This window comes from Salmo salar, chromosome 20 (assembly GCF_965601325.2).
Source record: "Salmo salar chromosome 20, fSalSal1, whole genome shotgun sequence".
Lineage (NCBI taxonomy): Eukaryota > Metazoa > Chordata > Actinopteri > Salmoniformes > Salmonidae > Salmo > Salmo salar.
This window is the reverse complement of record NC_138310.1, coordinates 44,461,592-44,472,742: the sequence shown is the minus strand read 5'-3', so window position 1 is coordinate 44,472,742 and position 11,151 is coordinate 44,461,592. Positions and strand designations below refer to the sequence as shown.

Below are 11,151 nucleotides of genomic sequence, written 5' to 3'. Positions count from 1 at the left end.
ATGGGACGAGTGGAGATGGCTATTCCAAATTGAAACAATGTTGCAAAAGTTAAGGCAGACGAATGTTTGTACAAACCCCTGTTGCAAAACAAAATGTTAGGCTAGAAGCAAGGGGACATTAAGGTCCAGATGCTTTTTACAGTGGAGATCAAGTTAATGAATTGACCGGCTGGGCTGATAGGACAGTGGATGTGCAGTGGATGTGCAGTGATTTCTCAGATGGAACAGAAAACACGGTACCCATTTTTGCTTCATAGGCCTCCCTGTAATAAACTGTCTCAGATCGCGTCTCAACCATTCACAATGCATTTTTTGACCAGTATTTTAGAATAGATTCTACACTATTGATGAGGCCCCAGGCATGGAGGCTTCAAAAATTCAGAGGATTTCTTCATAAACCACCTAAGGGATTCTACTTTGTGGTATCAGAACAATTAAGGTAGTCACTGGTAGTGGCAGTGTTATACACAGTGGTGGAAAAATTACCCAATTGTCATACCTGAGTAAAAGTAAAGATGCGTTAATAGAAAATTACTAAAGTAAAAGTCACACAGTAAAATAGAGTAAAGTTTGGTTTTAAGTATCAAAAGTACAAGTCATTTCACATTCCTTATATCAAGCAAATCAGACAGCTCGATTTTCTTGTAAAACAAAATATGGATTGCCAGGGGCTAACAAATCACGTGTTTACTGAGTTTGTCAGATCAGAGGTAGTAGGGATGACCAGGTACATTCTTTTGATTAGTGTGTGAATTACAATTAGTAATTTCAGTGATTTCTTTCTGTAAATGAAAGCTGCTTGAAAAATACAATTGATTGTGTTCATCAATACATAGTGGTTATAGTACTGGGGAAATTGTTTTGAAGATTATAGAGCGGTGACAAACACAGCTGTAAATCATGCTCCTTTGTGCTCATCATTATGCCCCTTTTTTTAGTGTTAGCAAGAAGGTTCTTTAGTGTTCCTCAGAATAAATTGATCACAACCACGTGTTTCAGGCAAACCAGAGTTTATTGGTACAATAAGAATATGTGGTTGAATGTACACATTTGGATTGGTATACTAATATAATTGCATAAAAACAATAATGAACAGAAGTCATACATTGAATAAACATTTTCTCAAAAACGTAATTTTTCTTCTCCTAGATACAATTGAAAATATATGCTCTACATTCATTCTGACAATTCAATAGAATGTCTTTACTTTGGGATTGCCATCCGATATCTTAAATATGTACAATACTCATTCTTACAGGGTATGGTATTGAATTATTGATATTAACTATAGGCATTGGCTAAATGTTTTGAATAAAAATATAAATGTACTCAAATTATATAATGTAAGTAGAGGTGTGTATGGAGAACAGAGTAAACAAACAGTTACATAAAAAGAAATAAAAACTGCACAAATTGTTTTACAAACATTTGCTTAAAGGGAAAATCCACTCAAATTATCTTTGGTATTTTCTGACAATAAGCATTTTTCTACGGCTGGCCATGCTTTCCACCTGGCTACCCCTACCCCGGTCAACAGCTCTGCACCCCCCACAGCAACTTGCCCAAGCCTCCCCCACTTCTCCTTCACCCAAATCCAGATAGCTGATGTTCTGAAAGAGCTGCAAAATCTGGACCCGTACAAATCAGCTGGGCTAGACAATCTGGACCCTCTCTTTCTAAAATTATTGGCTGCCTTTCCTTCCAGTTCTCTGCTGCCAATGACTGGAACGAATTGCAAAAATCACTGAAGCTGGAATCTTATATCTCCCTCACTAACTTTAAGCATCAGCTGTCAGAGCAGCTTACCGATCATTGCACCTGTACACAGCCCATCTGTAAATAGCCAACCCAACTACCTCATCCCCATATTGTTATATTTCTTTGCTCCTTTGCACCCCAGTATCTCTACTTGCACATCATCTTCTGCACATCTATCACTCCAGTGTTAACGCTAAATTGTAATTATTTCACCACTATGGCCTATTTATTGCCTTACCTCCCTAATCTTACTACATTTGCACACACTGTGTATAGATTATTCTATTGTGTTATTGACTGTGCATTTGTTTATCGCATGTGTAACTCTGTTGTTTGTGTCGCACTGCTTTGCTTTACCTTGGCCAGGTCGCAGGTGTAAATGAGAACTTGTTCTCAACTGACATACCTGGTGAAATAAAACATAAAAATAAAACATGCTAAACATATTTTGGACTATATCAACAATGGACTAATGAAAAACACCAAAAGATGTTTCCTTTTAAGTAATACAACTCAATTTTTAGGCTGACAATACATACAAGCTAATACTTTGAAATTCAAGGAAGTCAACTACTCAACTGCGCTAAATTGTACAAACAGTAACACTTCATTACAATTTGTATCATTTTTTTTACCTGAAAAAAATATTGCTACTAAAGAGTAATTTTCAAAACGACAGTTGCAGTAACACTTTGGAATTCCATGCCACTTAATTTCTTACATTTCAAGGTTATAATTTTTGGTCTAATATGAACATTTGTTGAATTCCCCTTTCAAAGTAAGTTAAAACATATTGCTGTGACTACAAAGCCTCCAAATGAGGAAAACAGTCATACAATTGAACTTACAAAAAGGTGCAAAACAGGTGCTAGAAAGCAACAAACAGAAGGCTCTAAAAGGTATTTTGCATGTTTTTTTGGTGTAATCCACCACCCATTCATCAATGAAATGTAGAACACTAATTTACCCACTGCAACTTAAATAGGTATACTAGGCCTAGTTAATATAGTGAGTATATGGGACAAAATTGATACAACACATGACCAAAAGTATGTGGACACCTGCTCATCAAACATCTCATTGCAAAATCATGGGCATTAATATGGAGTAGGTCCCCCTTTGCTGCCAAAACAGCCTCCACTCTTCTGGGAAGGCTCTCCACAAAATGTTGGAACATTGCTGCGGGGACTTGCTTCCATTCAACAGTAAAGCATCCTGAGACCATTCATGTGTGGGGTTGCTTCTCAGTCAAGAGAGTGGGCTAACTCACAATTTTTCATAAGAACACAGCCATGAATAAAGAATGGTACCAACACATCCTCCAAGAGCAACTTCTCCCAACCATCCAGGAACAGTTTGGTGACGAACAATGCCTTTTCCAGCATGATAAGGCAAAAGTGATAACTAAGTGGCTCAGGGAACAAAACATCGATATTTTGGGTCCATGGTCAGGAAACTCCCCAGACCTTAATCCCATTGAGAACTTGTGGTCAATCCTAAAGAGGCGGGTAGACAAACAAAAACCCACAAATTCTGACCACGTCCAAGCATTGATTATGCAAGAATGGGCTGCCATAAGTCAGGATGTGGCCCAGAAGTTAATTGACAGCATGCCAGGGCAGATTGCAGGTGTTGGAAAAGAAGGGTCAACACTGCAAATATTGACTCTTTGCATCAACTTCATGTAATTGTCAATAAAAGCCTTTGACACTTATGAAATGCTTGTAATTATACTTCAGTATTCCATAGTAACATCTGACAAAAATATCTAAAGACACTGAAACAGCAAACTTGGTGGAAATTAATATTTGTGTCATTCTCAAAACTTTTGGCCACGACTGTATACCTTAGGCTACTTATTTTAGATAAATTCTACTCCTGCATATTAATCCACGTAACCCACCTTGCACACAAATTAAAAAACCCAGACAAGAAATAGTCTGAAAAACATTTTGGTTTCACAGTTAGGAAAAACATTCACAGAACACAAGCAGGATAATACAACAATACTATCCGATGCATCTGTATAGACCAAGATTAAAAGCCCAAATAGAATGATTGGCGAATCAAGTTGTTTTTATCAGGCTCCAGAAACTCCTCGACGAGAGTCTCTGTTACTTTCTTAAGCTCCTCCTCAAGACTTGGTCTTTGGCTTTATCTTAATTGCCCCAAATGCACAGCCAATCATCTTACACTATAGCTTAAACAAGGTCCGACTTACTGTTTCCTACCATCTCTGCCACTATAATACTGAGACATTATTCTGGTGCTATTCCTTAACACTGTAGCTAGCTCTGGCTGGTCCTCCAGTGTGTGTCATTAATAGTAGAAGGGGGCATCGTTACACTCAACACAAACCTTTTTCCAGGCAGTGTACAGAATTCTGTGTAGAACTTAATCTTTGGCTCTGTGCCACTGGTCCTTAGTGTGGCCACGATCCCATTCTGCAGAGTGAAGGTGATCATTTGGCTACTCTGTCACAGGTAGCACCTGAGAGAGATGAGGAGTTTCTACCTACACCTCTCATTATGAACCACTCAATTTGAAGCACACTAACGTATGAAATAAAACATTTAACCACAACATTACACTTATGCAAAGTTGGTCAGGTTGACTACTATCATATCCTGTGGTTACATCTCTCACTTCCACAATGCTATGTCCACCCGAGGATTTGGGGTAAGTGTTCTCTCCCTCAAAGTTCCGGAGACATGTTAATATTTTATTGACCGTAGGGGGGTCGTGGCAGATGACATAGGACATAGTGGAAATGTGATAACAGTAACCGAAGGACAACAACAGTAAAGAATATTAGCATTTGACTGGAGAAGAGACAAGGTAGATTTATAGCAGATCATTAACCTCTCTAGGGAAGGTGGGACGAAATCGTCCCACCTACGTAACAGCCAGTGGAATCCTGTGGCGCATTATTCAAATACCGTAGAAATGCTATTACTTCAATTTCTCAAACATATGACTATTTTACACCATTTTAAAGACAAGACTCTCGTTAATCTAACCACACTGTCCGATTTCAAAAAGGCTTTACAACGAAAGCAAAACATTAGATTATGTCAGCAGAGTACCCAGGCAGAAATAATCAGACACCCATTTTTCAAGCTAGCATATAATGTCACATAAACCCAAACCACAGCTATATGCAGCACTAACCTTTGATGATCTTCATCAGATGACACGCCTAGGACATTATGTTATACAATACATGCATGTTTTGTTCAATCAAGTTCATATTTATATCAAAAACCAGCTTTTTACATTAGCATGTGACGTTCGGAACTAGCATACCCCCCGCAAACTTCCGGTGAATTTACTAAATTACTCACGATAAACGTTCACAAAAAACATAACAATTATTTTAAGAATTATAGATACAGAACTCCTCTATGCACTCGCTATGTCCGATTTTAAAATAGATTTTCGGTGAAAGCACATTTTGCAATATTCTAAGTAGATAGCCCGGCATCACAGGGCTAGCTATTTAGACACCCACCAAGTTTGGCACTCACCAAAGTCAGATTTACTATAAGAAAAATGTTATTACCTTTGCTGTTCTTCGTCAGAATGCACTCCCAGGACTTCTACTTCAATAACAAATGTTGGTTTGGTTCAAAATAATCCATAGTTATGTTCAAATATCCTCTGTTTTGTTCGTGCGTTCAAGACACTATCCGAAGTGTAAAGAAGGGTGACGCGCCCGATGCGTTTCGTGACAAAAAAATTCTAAATATTCCATTACTGTACTTCGAAGCATGTCAACCGCTGTTTAAAATCAATTTTTATGCCATTTTTCTCGTAAAAAAGCGATAATATTCCGACCGGGAATCTGTGTTTTAGTACAAAGAGAGAGAAAATAAAAACATGGGGTCGCCTCGTGCATGCGCCTCAGTCTCATTGTCCTCTGATAGACCAATTACCAAAGGCGCTAATGTTTTTCAGCCAGGGGCTGCCTCGACATCATTCAGCTTTTTCCCGGGTTCTGAGAGCCTATGGGAGCCGTAGGAAGTGTGACGTTACAGCAAAGATCCTAAGTTTTCAATAAAAAGAGTCAAGAAGCCCAAGGAATTGTCAGAGAGGGCACTTCCTGTACAGAATCTTCTCAGGTTTTTTCCTGCCATATGAGTTCTGTTATACTCACAGACACCATTCAAACAGTTTTATAAACTTTAGGGTGTTTTCTATCCAAAGCCAATAATTATATGCATATTCTAGTTTCTGGGCAGTAGTAATAACCAGATTAAATCGGGTACGTTTTTTTATCCGGCCGTGTAAATACTGCCCCCTAGCCCTAACAGGCTAAAGCTGAAATAAAAACGGCCCAATTTTATGGTGCAAATACAGTACACCACAAACTTTCATTTATCAGAAACTATTTGTATTTCTATGGTAGTTAAATTAGTGTTGTCACGATACCAGATTTTTTACTTCGATACCAGGTTAAGTATCATGATACTAGGTATCAAAACGATACCACAGCAAAAGTAGTAAGCAGGGAGAATGTGTTTGTAGAAGGACTGAGGTCAGTTCTCATTTCCCCAGAACTAAACACAATAACATATTGATAAAAAAAAAAAGAATTTAAAAAAAAAGAAATCAGGACTGACACTTTTACCATAGCCTATACATGGCCATATTATCAATAAGCATGATCATCTGTAGCCCAACTGATGCTGAATAGACTGAACAGGCTGATGATAAATAGGCTGAAGCAATGGGGTTCCCATATGCATACCCCATTGGGCTAATCATTAGCTAGATCCCAAACTCTAAACATAATGATGACTTTTTAATGTCCCTCAAAAAATTGCATAAACAGTGAGTATAATGTAGGCCTACTGGTTACAATTGACCTTTGTTACATTTAGCCCCGGTCTACCCTATGCAGTCACAGAGAATTTACAGAGCACCAACTGCCTTTTTTTAACTAAAATACTCTGTTTTAAAACAGTGCAGTTTGCATTCATTTTTAGGAGTTGAGAAATGAGGTAGCGATGGAAAGATGGAATCCTCCTTTTTTTGAAAGCCATCAAAATGGCATCAAAAGTGTTTTCCCGCAATTGCATTGACTGCTTATTAGAATGCATGGTTCCCTGCCTGTTTCACTCGCAACTTGAATGTGCCTCGAGAGGAATTTGTCACATTGGAACACACAATGACAAGCTGACTAGGTAAATAGCTAAACTATTCTACTATGGGGTTGTCTGATTTTGCTGTTTGTTACTCATTTTGTTGGCAGAAGCTCTATATCTCTCTCTATCTTCTCTCACACTCCTAGCTTCTCAAGTGGCTTGAGCTATGTCAGCGTACTCACCATTGCATGTGCAAGATGAAGAAGCCTAGCCTACTACTGCCCCCTTTGAGAAAATTCGGACAAATTACTAAACAGACATGATCCGCTCAGTCATTATACAACGTGAGACTTATTTGATAGAAGTACCGAAAGTAACAATTCTACTACCAAACCATTTTTCATGTTCTAGTATCAAAAAAGTACCCGAAGTCTTGGTATACCGTGTAACATTAAGTTACATAGTCATGGTATGGTATCACAGTTGTAAGTGCTATGGAACAATGTGTACCTACTCCCTAGTTATTCCTCTGTACTTGTCTGACTACCATGTAGATACAGGGATTTTAGGCCACTTAATGTAAAGTGACACCAAATAAACAGTAAACCAGAACACGGGGTATAGGAGGAACCTGGAATGACACCTACGTTTCAAAGATGTTTTCCAGCTGCCACAACCACAGCTGCACTCACTCCATCCTTATCTGGGACCATGCTGCCACACAGGAACCCTGAAACACACCAGACAAAAAAAACACATATCAGGGAATATTTATCAAATATTAGTCCAATGGTCACTGCAATTCTCCCTCCTGCCTGTACCTCGGGTAAACAGTGTACTGATCAACCCATTTGGTACAACTGCAAATGTTAACAATTTCGCTTCATATTCTCAATTCAATTAAACCATTTTCTATAATATGCAATAAAGGCAACTTGACATGTAACATATGCAAATAGGTTGATCCAAAGGAGGATCAACTCAAAATAATTTGATAAAACCTTATGTTCAGGATTGATCGTTAATTGTTTGCATTAGTGCATACCACAACTATGCATACACAACTATGACCATAAAGGACAAATCACATTTTGTAAGAACAAAGAGATGTGTTTACCTGTAGACTCCTCAAAAGGCAAAAATCACTTCATTCCCCATTTTTGCCAACTCGTGTATTTTCTTTGCGATCCATTTGAAACCAGGCAATGGTTCCTGAAACAGAGTGAACAGAGGTGCATTCATTAGTGCACACAGTGTTTATTAGAGAAATTCAGGTTGGTCCGTCCCCATTTCCATCCGTCACATATTCTCCATTATATTGACCAGATGCTTAAGTGGTCGCTCTAACAATGAAAATAATGTTTTAAAAAAATGCAGTTAGCAGTCAGGAGGCAAGATCAGGTGGGACCATTCGATATAAAGTGTTTTTTCTCAAAGTTGACATGTCCTTACTTATATCAGTACACTTAACAACCTAAGCATTACGAAACTTATATTCGATCAAATAAGCCTCACGTAGCAAATACGCCATTACATTTGTTGTTATACAAATTTAAACTCCTCGCTTGGTAAGCGAAGAAAAAAAAAAAAAAACGGCACCTGCTGGAGGAGACAGATTTTGGAACCAGTTATCCCTCTCGCCTCGCTTCGTCTCTTTCTCTCTGCTTCTGTTTGGTTCCTAGTGAATACAGTTAAGGGTGTATATTGCTTGACCTTCAACCATCCTTCATTTACCTGGAGGAGGTAAACTTACGTACTTCAAAATGGAAGCCCTCTATCCGTGCAAAGGCCTTGAGGATCTTGGAGGAAACGGTGGTGGCCAGCATGTACATCCTCTCCGTAGCAGCTGGGTCTGAGTGAGTCTCCTTCCAATTGAACAGCATCCACCAGCCCAGCAGAGCGGCAAGCTCATTACCAGTGAAGACTTCCCATCCACACCTTGACAGAACAGGATGACAAAGCTAAGGTCGAGAGCTTTTTTCTCATGTCATCTCAGCAGGGAAACTGTATTGTAGCTAACAATAAATCTGTATATTCCTAGACGTCATCTACATCATCAGAGTGCGTAACAGAACATTGTACTGGCTACACTTGGTTTGTTGCTTATATTAAAACATTTTCATTAAATAATTGTTTAATCAGAACAAACGTTTTGTTGCTAACGATTCCACGACGCGGTTAGCCTTTACGGCTGGGACTGAAAGTTTGTGTTCCTTTTTTGTTGTTGCGTGGACTCCGCGAGTGCTAGCTGGCTGTACTACAGACACCTGTCATCGTCGTGGGAAAGACTCATTGTTATCTTTTAAAACAACTGGTTGCAGTAGAGCCAACCTGGATACCAAGGAGATCCTGAGGGAAATCGACGAGTACCAACAGCTTTACGCTATGGAGGAACAACATACTCCATCATGGAAAGATCCGACCACCTCACAAAATAACTTTAACCCGACAAAAAAGAAAAGAAAAACAGATTAATCTACAGACACGGACGATTTCCTTACCATTGAAGTAGAGGCTAGTGCTCTGGCTGGAATCCATGCAACACTGGAAAAGTTGTGTGAGGAGGTAGCAGGGCTGAGGGGGAGTTTAGAGTTTAGCCAGAGTGAAAATGTCACGCTCCAAAGAGAAAACAAGACACTCACAGCCAAGGTAAAAAGCCACGATTCCAACATGGATTGTCTACTCAGGGAAAACAGGGTGATGAAGGAGTCGCTACTAGACATACAAAGTCGTAGCATGCGTGAAAATCTATTTCTTTTCTGGGATTCCTGGGGACGCAACCAATAATCCAGAGGGCGCGATCAGAGCATTCATGCAATCTGCCTTGAAACTTCCTATAGAGACTGTAAACAAGGTGGCTTTCCACCGAGCACACAGACATGGAGCTCGGAGCGACAAGACCAAGGGTCCCCGACCAATCATCGCAAAATTTGAACACTACCAACAAAAGGAGCTGATCAAAAGCAGGGAAGGGATCTTAAAGGGACCAAATTCAGTCTCAATGACCAATTCATAAGGGAGATAAACGAACGTCGTAAGAGGCTGTATCCGGTACACAGACAACAAAGGGAGAAGGGTAAGCATGTCTTTATCATTGTGGACAAACTCTTTATAGATGGACAGCTATTCCGAGAGAGCTCCATAACACCATGGCTGTACTAAATTCTACAGGGACTTCAGGTTGCGAAAAAAAATAAGGTATGGGAACTGTAAAAGTATCTGAACATTATAAAGTGGACATGAACACACACGTACTCAATTACATGCTTGCTTACACATACGTACTTATACATACACACACACACACACACACCTGATCTTGCTCTCTTCTCTCTTTCCTCTCCCTCTCTATTGTCGAGAACTGTTCAAATCAAAGTTTATTTGTCACGTGCGCCGAATACAACAGGACCTTACAGTGAAATGCATACTTACAGGCTCTAACCAATAGTGCTGTTTTATAATTTAATGTGTTTATTGTTTATGTATCTTCATGTATTTGTCTACAAGTTTATATATATAGTTTGAGAACTGTACTAGCGTTGTGGTCCCTGATCTAATGTGTGTGAAAAAAGCCAGAGTTAAAGTTGCTTTAGGCCACTCATTCCAGAGTGGTCATAATTTTGTAAAGTGGCTGTACTATTGTTCCATTTCCTTCATAATGCTATGGGCATTGAAACATGTTAGCCTATTCTATTGTTCCTACCGCTCTAACCTCTAGGCTACCCGCCGCTCCAAACTCGAATTTCTTGTATTCTACATCTCTAGCTTTTGGTTCCCTGCTTGTCAACTGAGAAACAGCCTACACACGTCCTAAAAAAATGATTGTCCTGTTTTTATTTTGGCTCTCGAAATGTGTGTAGTTAACAGTAGGTCAAGAATCGAATCAATGTCCTCACTCAGCCCATCTGTATTCACGACTATTTTGCCATCACACAACTTCAGGCAGGAATGTGACCTCTTTATACACTTTATCACAGAGCAAGCCAAAGCCACTATCAGCAATACGCGAGGAGTTATTTATTAGATAACTTAAAAGGCTCACTGATATTTACAGCCAATTTTTTATTAATTTACATGAATCAGACTTTCTAATATGTAGCCAGTTATACGTGTTTGCAAGTTGTGGTATGAGAAAGAAGGAAGAGGTAAAGTACCGTTCACTGTTGCAACTAATGGCTTCCTGCGCTCGCGTGTCATATCCAACCACTATGCCACGGCTACCAAAGTCTGGGAAAGACATGGCCAGGTATTTGTACATACCCTGCAGTGAGGAGGAATGGAATGATGAGGCCATGTCTATAGCTTT

General features: G+C 39.3%; 1 pseudogene across 1 annotated transcript; it reads right to left on the bottom strand.

The window, feature by feature from the left end:
• Window positions 1-5,377: 5,377 nt before the first annotated feature.
• Window positions 5,378-11,139, bottom strand: LOC106580701 (glucose 1,6-bisphosphate synthase-like; annotated as a pseudogene). Its single transcript, XR_014381788.1, has 4 exons — window positions 11,000-11,139; window positions 8,603-8,783; window positions 7,963-8,057; window positions 5,378-7,575 (listed from the first exon to the last, which is right to left on the bottom strand). The product of XR_014381788.1 is annotated as a glucose 1,6-bisphosphate synthase-like (transcript).
• Between the last annotated feature and the right edge of the window lie 12 nt (window positions 11,140-11,151).